Genomic DNA, 12,490 nt, shown 5'->3' on the forward strand with positions numbered 1-12,490 from the left:
CTACCCCAATAACCTGCTAACTCACCCCTGAAATACTTACTTATTCACACTATTTTGTTCATTTGACTTGTTTCTAATTTGAAATGCCCATTTTTGTGGGGCCAGAAAGGTGCGTCTTTAAAAGGCGATTTCTACGATACCCCACTTTTGCGCGTCGGACCGCGACTTTTTCCGGAAACGCCGAAAAACCGCAATTTTCAGGAGAAACGAGACGTACATCCTCCCCCTCTGCCGCCCACCCACCCAACTGACAGCCAGCCAGCAGACAAGCACAGAGAGTTCCGTGGGTCTGTCTGTGATGTCATAAAGGGCCTGCTGATCAATGGCCAGCTCTCTGATTGGCTGCTGTGTTTGATTGACAGATTGAATCTGGCAGCTGATTGGCTGTCTACCCTAAAGTGCATTACACACCCCTGATGGTACCACTGGCTAAGACTCCACCTCAGCTCATTGATTAATTATAAATTTAGAACAAATGATGGATGAAAGCAGGCAGGCCGGCCATTTTTTTCACGCTCATTGGACTTGTTTAATGCAATGCACCTGTGTATATTCACATGCATTCACTTCATGCTGTAACCACTGTGCATAAAAATTTGGAAACATGGCATACAGTGTATCATTTGCTGTCTAAGTCATGTTTCCCATATTTTCCATTGCAAGATACAAGCCGGTTTGAGTGTTTGGGGCACATTTTAGCTAAAATCATCCTACGGGGCCTAAATGCTTATGCTAAAGCCTGCCTATTTTGAATGGCGTAGTGGTCACTGCAACCTCCAAAAAAATCAGGACTTACTACCCCAATAACCTGCTAACTCACCCCTGAAATACTTACTTATTCACACTATTCTGTTCATTTGACTTGTTTCTAATTTGAAATGCCCATTTTTGTGGGGCCAGAAAGGTGCGTCTTTAAAAGGCGATTTCTACGATACCCCACTTTTGCGCGTCGGACCGCGACTTTTTCCGGAAACGCTGAAAAACCGCAATTTTCAGGAGAAACGAGACGTACATCCTCCCCCTCTGCCACCCACCCACCCAACTGACAGCCAGCCAGCAGACAAGCACAGAGAGTTCCGTGGGTCTGTCTGTGATGTCATAAAGGGCCTGCTGATCAATGGCCAGCTCTCTGATTGGCTGCTGTGTTTGATTGACAGATTGAATCTGGCAGCTGATTGGCTGTCTACCCTAAAGTGCATTACACACCCCTGATGGTACCACTGGCTAAGACTCCACCTCAGCTCATTGATTAATTATAAATTTAGAACAAATGATGGATGAAAGCAGGCAGGCCGGCCATTTTTTTCACGCTCATTGGACTTGTTTAATGCAATGCACCTGTGTATATTCACATGCATTCACTTCATGCTGTAACCACTGTGCATAAAAATTTGGAAACATGACATACAGTGTATAATTTGCTGTCTAAGTCATGTTTCCCATATTTTCCATTGCAAGATACAAGCCGGTTTGAGTGTTTGGGGCACATTTTAGCTAAAATCATCCTACGGGGCCTAAATGCTTATGCTAAAGCCTGCCTATTTTGAATGGCGTAGTGGTCACTGCAACCTCCAAAAAAATCAGGACTTACTACCCCAATAACCTGCTAACTCACCCCTGAAATACTTACTTATTCACACTATTTTGTTCATTTGACTTGTTTCTAATTTGAAATGCCCATTTTTGTGGGGCCAGAAAGGTGCGTCTTTAAAAGGCGATTTCTACGATACCCCACTTTTGCGCGTCGGACCGCGACTTTTTCCGGAAACGCAGAAAAACCGCAATTTTCAGGAGAAACGAGACGTACATCCTCCCCCTCTGCCGCCCACCCACCCAACTGACAGCCAGCCAGCAGACAAGCACAGAGAGTTCCGTGGGTCTGTCTGTGATGTCATAAAGGGCCTGCTGATCAATGGCCAGCTCTCTGATTGGCTGCTGTGTTTGATTGACAGATTGAATCTGGCAGCTGATTGGCTGTCTACCCTAAAGTGCATTACACACCCCTGATGGTACCACTGGCTAAGACTCCACCTCAGCTCATTGATTAATTATAAATTTAGAACAAATGATGGATGAAAGCAGGCAGGCCGGCCATTTTTTTCACGCTCATTGGACTTGTTTAATGCAATGCACCTTTGTATATTCACATGCATTCGCTTCATGCTGTAACCACTGTGCATAAAAATTTGGAAACATGGCATACAGTGTATCATTTGCTGTCTAAGTCATGTTTCCCATATTTTCCATTGCAAGATACAAGCCGGTTTGAGTGTTTGGGGAACATTTTAGCTAAAATCATCCTACGGGGCCTAACTGCTTATGCTAAAGCCTGCCTATTTTGAATGGCGTAGTGGTCACTGCAACCTCCAAAAAAATCAGGACTTACTACCCCAATAACCTGCTAACTCACCCCTGAAATACTTACTTATTCACACTATTTTGTTCATTTGACTTGTTTCTAATTTGAAATGCCCATTTTTGTGGGGCCAGAAAGGTGCGTCTTTAAAAGGCGATTTCTACGATACCCCACTTTTGCGCGTCGGACCGCGACTTTTTCCGGAAACGCCGAAAAACCGCAATTTTCAGGAGAAACGAGACGTACATCCTCCCCCTCTGCCGCCCACCCACCCAACTGACAGCCAGCCAGCAGACAAGCACAGAGAGTTCCGTGGGTCTGTCTGTGATGTCATAAAGGGCCTGCTGATCAATGGCCAGCTCTCTGATTGGCTGCTGTGTTTGATTGACAGATTGAATCTGGCAGCTGATTGGCTGTCTACCCTAAAGTGCATTACACACCCCTGATGGTACCACTGGCTAAGACTCCACCTCAGCTCATTGATTAATTATAAATTTAGAACAAATGATGGATGAAAGCAGGCAAGCCGGCCATTTTTTTCACGCTCATTGGACTTGTTTAATGCAATGCACCTGTGTATATTCACATGCATTCACTTCATGCTGTAACCACTGTGCATAAAAATTTGGAAACATGACATACAGTGTATAATTTGCTGTCTAAGTCATGTTTCCCATATTTTCCATTGCAAGATACAAGCCGGTTTGAGTGTTTGGGGCACATTTTAGCTAAAATCATCCTACGGGGCCTAAATGCTTATGCTAAAGCCTGCCTATTTTGAATGGCGTAGTGGTCACTGCAACCTCCAAAAAAATCAGGACTTACTACCCCAATAACCTGCTAACTCACCCCTGAAATACTTACTTATTCACACTATTTTGTTCATTTGACTTGTTTCTAATTTGAAATGCCCATTTTTGTGGGGCCAGAAAGGTGCGTCTTTAAAAGGCGATTTCTACGATACCCCACTTTTGCGCGTCGGACCGCGACTTTTTCCGGAAACGCAGAAAAACCGCAATTTTCAGGCGAAACGAGACGTACATCCACCCCCTCTGCCGCCCACCCACCCAACTGACAGCCAGCCAGCAGACAAGCACAGAGAGTTCCGTGGGTCTGTCTGTGATGTCATAAAGGGCCTGCTGATCAATGGCCAGCTCTCTGATTGGCTGCTGTGTTTGATTGACAGATTGAATCTGGCAGCTGATTGGCTGTCTACCCTAAAGTGCATTACACACCCCTGATGGTACCACTGGCTAAGACTCCACCTCAGCTCATTGATTAATTATAAATTTAGAACAAATGATGGATGAAAGCAGGCAGGCCGGCCATTTTTTTCACGCTCATTGGACTTGTTTAATGCAATGCACCTTTGTATATTCACATGCATTCGCTTCATGCTGTAACCACTGTGCATACAAATTTGGAAACATGGCATACAGTGTATCATTTGCTGTCTAAGTCATGTTTCCCATATTTTCCATTGCAAGATACAAGCCGGTTTGAGTGTTTGGGGCACATTTTAGCTAAAATCATCCTACGGGGCCTAACTGCTTATGCCAAAGCCTGCCTATTTTGAATGGCGTAGTGGTCAATGCAACCTCCAAAAAAATCAGGACTTACTACCCCAATAACCTGCTAACTCACCCCTGAAATACTTACTTATTCACACTATTTTGTTCATTTGACTTGTTTCTAATTTGAAATGCCCATTTTTGTGGGGCCAGAAAGGTGCGTCTTTAAAAGGCGATTTCTACGATACCCCACTTTTGCGCGTCGGACCGCGACTTTTTCCGGAAACGCCGAAAAACCGCAATTTTCAGGAGAAACGAGACGTACATCCTCCCCCTCTGCCGCCCACCCACCCAACTGACAGCCAGCCAGCAGACAAGCACAGAGAGTTCCGTGGGTCTGTCTGTGATGTCATAAAGGGCCTGCTGATCAATGGCCAGCTCTCTGATTGGCTGCTGTGTTTGATTGACAGATTGAATCTGGCAGCTGATTGGCTGTCTACCCTAAAGTGCATTACACACCCCTGATGGTACCACTGGCTAAGACTCCACCTCAGCTCATTGATTAATTATAAATTTAGAACAAATGATGGATGAAAACAGGCAGGCCGGCCATTTTTTTCACGCTCATTGGACTTGTTTAATGCAATGCACCTTTGTATATTCACATGCATTCGCTTCATGCTGTAACCACTGTGCATAAAAATTTGGAAACATGGCATACAGTGTATCATTTGCTGTCTAAGTCATGTTTCCCATATTTTCCATTGCAAGATACAAGCCGGTTTGAGTGTTTGGGGCACATTTTAGCTAAAATCATCCTACGGGGCCTAACTGCTTATGCTAAAGCCTGCCTATTTTGAATGGCGTAGTGGTCACTGCAACCTCCAAAAAAATCAGGACTTACTACCTCAATAACCTGCTAACTCACCCCTGAAATACTTACTTATTCACACTATTTTGTTCATTTGACTTGTTTCTAATTTGAAATGCCCATTTTTGTGGGGCCAGAAAGGTGCGTCTTTAAAAGGCGATTTCTACGATACCCCACTTTTGCGCGTCGGACCGCGACTTTTTCCGGAAACGCAGAAAAAACGCAATTTTCAGGAGAAACGAGACGTACATCCTCCCCCTCTGCCGCCCACCCACCCAACTGACAGCCAGCCAGCAGACAAGCACAGAGAGTTCCGTGGGTCTGTCTGTGATGTCATAAAGGGCCTGCTGATCAATGGCCAGCTCTCTGATTGGCTGCTGTGTTTGATTGACAGATTGAATCTGGCAGCTGATTGGCTGTCTACCCTAAAGTGCATTACACACCCCTGATGGTACCACTGGCTAAGACTCCACTTCAGCTCATTGATTAATTATAAATTTAGAACAAATGATGGATGAAAGCAGGCAGGCCGGCCATTTTTTTCACGCTCATTAGACTTGTTTAATGCAATGCACCTTTGTATATTCACATGCATTCGCTTCATGCTGTAACCACTGTGCATAAAAATTTGGAAACATGGCATACAGTGTATCATTTGCTGTCTAAGTCATGTTTCCCATATTTTCCATTGCAAGATACAAGCCGGTTTGAGTGTTTGGGGCACATTTTAGCTAAAATCATCCTACGGGGCCTAACTGCTTATGCCAAAGCCTGCCTATTTTGAATGGCGTAGTGGTCACTGCAACCTCCAAAAAAATCAGGACTTACTACCCCAATAACCTGCTAACTCACCCCTGAAATACTTACTTATTCACACTATTTTGTTCATTTGACTTGTTTCTAATTTGAAATGCCCATTTTTGTGGGGCCAGAAAGGTGCGTCTTTAAAAGGCGATTTCTACGATACCCCACTTTTGCGCGTCGGACCGCGACTTTTTCCGGAAACGCTGAAAAACCGCAATTTTCAGGAGAAACGAGACGTACATCCTCCCCCTCTGCCGCCCACCCACCCAACTGACAGCCAGCCAGCAGACAAGCACAGAGAGTTCCGTGGGTCTGTCTGTGATGTCATAAAGGGCCTGCTGATCAATGGCCAGCTCTCTGATTGGCTGCTGTGTTTGATTGACAGATTGAATCTGGCAGCTGATTGGCTGTCTACCCTAAAGTGCATTACACACCCCTGATGGTACCACTGGCTAAGACTCCACCTCAGCTCATTGATTAATTATAAATTTAGAACAAATGATGGATGAAAGCAGGCAGGCCGGCCATTTTTTTCACGCTCATTGGACTTGTTTAATGCAATGCACCTTTGTATATTCACATGCATTCGCTTCATGCTGTAACCACTGTGCATAAAAATTTGGAAACATGGCATACAGTGTATCATTTGCTGTCTAAGTCATGTTTCCCATATTTTCCATTGCAAGATACAAGCCGGTTTGAGTGTTTGGGGCACATTTTAGCTAAAATCATCCTACGGGGCCTAACTGCTTATGCCAAAGCCTGCCTATTTTGAATGGCGTAGTGGTCACTGCAACCTCCAAAAAAATCAGGACTTACTACCTCAATAACCTGCTAACTCACCCCTGAAATACTTACTTATTCACACTATTTTGTTCATTTGACTTGTTTCTAATTTGAAATGCCCATTTTTGTGGGGCCAGAAAGGTGCGTCTTTAAAAGGCGATTTCTACGATACCCCACTTTTGCGCGTCGGACCGCGACTTTTTCCGGAAACGCAGAAAAAACGCAATTTTCAGGAGAAACGAGACGTACATCCTCCCCCTCTGCCGCCCACCCACCCAACTGACAGCCAGCCAGCAGACAAGCACAGAGAGTTCCGTGGGTCTGTCTGTGATGTCATAAAGGGCCTGCTGATCAATGGCCAGCTCTCTGATTGGCTGCTGTGTTTGATTGACAGATTGAATCTGGCAGCTGATTGGCTGTCTACCCTAAAGTGCATTACACACCCCTGATGGTACCACTGGCTAAGACTCCACTTCAGCTCATTGATTAATTATAAATTTAGAACAAATGATGGATGAAAGCAGGCAGGCCGGCCATTTTTTTCACGCTCATTAGACTTGTTTAATGCAATGCACCTTTGTATATTCACATGCATTCGCTTCATGCTGTAACCACTGTGCATAAAAATTTGGAAACATGGCATACAGTGTATCATTTGCTGTCTAAGTCATGTTTCCCATATTTTCCATTGCAAGATACAAGCCGGTTTGAGTGTTTGGGGCACATTTTAGCTAAAATCATCCTACGGGGCCTAACTGCTTATGCCAAAGCCTGCCTATTTTGAATGGCGTAGTGGTCACTGCAACCTCCAAAAAAATCAGGACTTACTACCCCAATAACCTGCTAACTCACCCCTGAAATACTTACTTATTCACACTATTTTGTTCATTTGACTTGTTTCTAATTTGAAATGCCCATTTTTGTGGGGCCAGAAAGGTGCGTCTTTAAAAGGCGATTTCTACGATACCCCACTTTTGCGCGTCGGACCGCGACTTTTTCCGGAAACGCTGAAAAACCGCAATTTTCAGGAGAAACGAGACGTACATCCTCCCCCTCTGCCGCCCACCCACCCAACTGACAGCCAGCCAGCAGACAAGCACAGAGAGTTCCGTGGGTCTGTCTGTGATGTCATAAAGGGCCTGCTGATCAATGGCCAGCTCTCTGATTGGCTGCTGTGTTTGATTGACAGATTGAATCTGGCAGCTGATTGGCTGTCTACCCTAAAGTGCATTACACACCCCTGATGGTACCACTGGCTAAGACTCCACCTCAGCTCATTGATTAATTATAAATTTAGAACAAATGATGGATGAAAGCAGGCAGGCCGGCCATTTTTTTCACGCTCATTGGACTTGTTTAATGCAATGCACCTTTGTATATTCACATGCATTCGCTTCATGCTGTAACCACTGTGCATAAAAATTTGGAAACATGGCATACAGTGTATCATTTGCTGTCTAAGTCATGTTTCCCATATTTTCCATTGCAAGATACAAGCCGGTTTGAGTGTTTGGGGCACATTTTAGCTAAAATCATCCTACGGGGCCTAACTGCTTATGCCAAAGCCTGCCTATTTTGAATGGCGTAGTGGTCACTGCAACCTCCAAAAAAATCAGGACTTACTACCCCAATAACCTGCTAACTCACCCCTGAAATACTTACTTATTCACACTATTTTGTTCATTTGACTTGTTTCTAATTTGAAATGCCCATTTTTGTGGGGCCAGAAAGGTGCGTCTTTAAAAGGCGATTTCTACGATACCCCACTTTTGCGCGTCGGACCGCGACTTTTTCCGGAAACGCCGAAAAACCGCAATTTTCAGGAGAAACGAGACGTACATCCTCCCCCTCTGCCGCCCACCCACCCAACTGACAGCCAGCCAGCAGACAAGCACAGAGAGTTCCGTGGGTCTGTCTGTGATGTCATAAAGGGCCTGCTGATCAATGGCCAGCTCTCTGATTGGCTGCTGTGTTTGATTGACAGATTGAATCTGGCAGCTGATTGGCTGTCTACCCTAAAGTGCATTACACACCCCTGATGGTACCACTGGCTAAGACTCCACCTCAGCTCATTGATTAATTATAAATTTAGAACAAATGATGGATGAAAGCAGGCAGGCCGGCCATTTTTTTCACGCTCATTGGACTTGTTTAATGCAATGCACCTGTGTATATTCACATGCATTCACTTCATGCTGTAACCACTGTGCATAAAAATTTGGAAACATGGCATACAGTGTATCATTTGCTGTCTAAGTCATGTTTCCCATATTTTCCATTGCAAGATACAAGCCGGTTTGAGTGTTTGGGGCACATTTTAGCTAAAATCATCCTACGGGGCCTAAATGCTTATGCTAAAGCCTGCCTATTTTGAATGGCGTAGTGGTCACTGCAACCTCCAAAAAAATCAGGACTTACTACCCCAATAACCTGCTAACTCACCCCTGAAATACTTACTTATTCACACTATTTTGTTCATTTGACTTGTTTCTAATTTGAAATGCCCATTTTTGTGGGGCCAGAAAGGTGCGTCTTTAAAAGGCGATTTCTACGATACCCCACTTTTGCGCGTCGGACCGCGACTTTTTCCGGAAACGCCGAAAAACCGCAATTTTCAGGAGAAACGAGACGTACATCCTCCCCCTCGGCCGCCCACCCACCCAACTGACAGCCAGCCAGCAGACAAGCACAGAGAGTTCCGTGGGTCTGTCTGTGATGTCATAAAGGGCCTGCTGATCAATGGCCAGCTCTCTGATTGGCTGCTGTGTTTGATTGACAGATTGAATCTGGCAGCTGATTGGCTGTCTACCCTAAAGTGCATTACACACCCCTGATGGTACCACTGGCTAAGACTCCACCTCAGCTCATTGATTAATTATAAATTTAGAACAAATGATGGATGAAAGCAGGCAAGCCGGCCATTTTTTTCACGCTCATTGGACTTGTTTAATGCAATGCACCTGTGTATATTCACATGCATTCACTTCATGCTGTAACCACTGTGCATAAAAATTTGGAAACATGACATACAGTGTATAATTTGCTGTCTAAGTCATGTTTCCCATATTTTCCATTGCAAGATACAAGCCGGTTTGAGTGTTTGGGGCACATTTTAGCTAAAATCATCCTACGGGGCCTAAATGCTTATGCTAAAGCCTGCCTATTTTGAATGGCGTAGTGGTCACTGCAACCTCCAAAAAAATCAGGACTTACTACCCCAATAACCTGCTAACTCACCCCTGAAATACTTACTTATTCACACTATTTTGTTCATTTGACTTGTTTCTAATTTGAAATGCCCATTTTTGTGGGGCCAGAAAGGTGCGTCTTTAAAAGGCGATTTCTACGATACCCCACTTTTGCGCGTCGGACCGCGACTTTTTCCGGAAACGCAGAAAAACCGCAATTTTCAGGCGAAACGAGACGTACATCCACCCCCTCTGCCGCCCACCCACCCAACTGACAGCCAGCCAGCAGACAAGCACAGAGAGTTCCGTGGGTCTGTCTGTGATGTCATAAAGGGCCTGCTGATCAATGGCCAGCTCTCTGATTGGCTGCTGTGTTTGATTGACAGATTGAATCTGGCAGCTGATTGGCTGTCTACCCTAAAGTGCATTACACACCCCTGATGGTACCACTGGCTAAGACTCCACCTCAGCTCATTGATTAATTATAAATTTAGAACAAATGATGGATGAAAGCAGGCAGGCCGGCCATTTTTTTCACGCTCATTGGACTTGTTTAATGCAATGCACCTTTGTATATTCACATGCATTCGCTTCATGCTGTAACCACTGTGCATACAAATTTGGAAACATGGCATACAGTGTATCATTTGCTGTCTAAGTCATGTTTCCCATATTTTCCATTGCAAGATACAAGCCGGTTTGAGTGTTTGGGGCACATTTTAGCTAAAATCATCCTACGGGGCCTAACTGCTTATGCCAAAGCCTGCCTATTTTGAATGGCGTAGTGGTCAATGCAACCTCCAAAAAAATCAGGACTTACTACCCCAATAACCTGCTAACTCACCCCTGAAATACTTACTTATTCACACTATTTTGTTCATTTGACTTGTTTCTAATTTGAAATGCCCATTTTTGTGGGGCCAGAAAGGTGCGTCTTTAAAAGGCGATTTCTACGATACCCCACTTTTGCGCGTCGGACCGCGACTTTTTCCGGAAACGCTGAAAAACCGCAATTTTCAGGAGAAACGAGACGTACATCCTCCCCCTCTGCCGCCCACCCACCCAACTGACAGCCAGCCAGCAGACAAGCACAGAGAGTTCCGTGGGTCTGTCTGTGATGTCATAAAGGGCCTGCTGATCAATGGCCAGCTCTCTGATTGGCTGCTGTGTTTGATTGACAGATTGAATCTGGCAGCTGATTGGCTGTCTACCCTAAAGTGCATTACACACCCCTGATGGTACCACTGGCTAAGACTCCACCTCAGCTCATTGATTAATTATAAATTTAGAACAAATGATGGATGAAAGCAGGCAGGCCGGCCATTTTTTTCACGCTCATTGGACTTGTTTAATGCAATGCACCTGTGTATATTCACATGCATTCACTTCATGCTGTAACCACTGTGCATAAAAATTTGGAAACATGGCATACAGTGTATAATTTGCTGTCTAAGTCATGTTTCCCATATTTTCCATTGCAAGATACAAGCCGGTTTGAGTGTTTGGGGCACATTTTAGCTAAAATCATCCTACGGGGCCTAAATGCTTATGCTAAAGCCTGCCTATTTTGAATGGCGTAGTGGTCACTGCAACCTCCAAAAAAATCAGGACTTACTACCCCAATAACCTGCTAACTCACCCCTGAAATACTTACTTATTCACACTATTTTGTTCATTTGACTTGTTTCTAATTTGAAATGCCCATTTTTGTGGGGCCAGAAAGGTGCGTCTTTAAAAGGCGATTTCTACGATAGCCCACTTTTGCGCGTCGGACCGCGACTTTTTCCGGAAACGCTGAAAAACCGCAATTTTCAGGAGAAACGAGACGTACATCCTCCCCCTCTGCCGCCCACCCACCCAACTGACAGCCAGCCAGCAGACAAGCACAGAGAGTTCCGTGGGTCTGTCTGTGATGTCATAAAGGGCCTGCTGATCAATGGCCAGCTCTCTGATTGGCTGCTGTGTTTGATTGACAGATTGAATCTGGCAGCTGATTGGCTGTCTACCCTAAAGTGCATTACACACCCCTGATGGTACCACTGGCTAAGACTCCACCTCAGCTCATTGATTAATTATAAATTTAGAACAAATGATGGATGAAAGCAGGCAGGCCGGCCATTTTTTTCACGCTCATTGGACTTGTTTAATGCAATGCACCTTTGTATATTCACATGCATTCGCTTCATGCTGTAACCACTGTGCATAAAAATTTGGAAACATGGCATACAGTGTATCATTTGCTGTCTAAGTCATGTTTCCCATATTTTCCATTGCAAGATACAAGCCGGTTTGAGTGTTTGGGGCACATTTTAGCTAAAATCATCCTACGGGGCCTAACTGCTTATGCCAAAGCCTGCCTATTTTGAATGGCGTAGTGGTCAATGCAACCTCCAAAAAAATCAGGACTTACTACCCCAATAACCTGCTAACTCACCCCTGAAATACTTACTTATTCACACTATTTTGTTCATTTGACTTGTTTCTAATTTGAAATGCCCATTTTTGTGGGGCCAGAAAGGTGCGTCTTTAAAAGGCGATTTCTACGATACCCCACTTTTGCGCGTCGGACCGCGACTTTTTCCGGAAACGCCGAAAAACCGCAATTTTCAGGAGAAACGAGACGTACATCCTCCCCCTCTGCCGCCCACCCACCCAACTGACAGCCAGCCAGCAGACAAGCACAGAGAGTTCCGTGGGTCTGTCTGTGATGTCATAAAGGGCCTGCTGATCAATGGCCAGCTCTCTGATTGGCTGCTGTGTTTGATTGACAGATTGAATCTGGCAGCTGATTGGCTGTCTACCCTAAAGTGCATTACACACCCCTGATGGTACCACTGGCTAAGACTCCACCTCAGCTCATTGATTAATTATAAATTTAGAACAAATGATGGATGAAAGCAGGCAGGCCGGCCATTTTTTTCACGCTCATTGGACTTGTTTAATGCAATGCACCTTTGTATATTCACATGCATTC

The sequence above is a fragment of the Crinia signifera genome, chromosome 2, assembly GCF_055691185.1.
Source record: "Crinia signifera chromosome 2, ASM5569118v1, whole genome shotgun sequence".
NCBI lineage: Eukaryota > Metazoa > Chordata > Amphibia > Anura > Myobatrachidae > Crinia > Crinia signifera.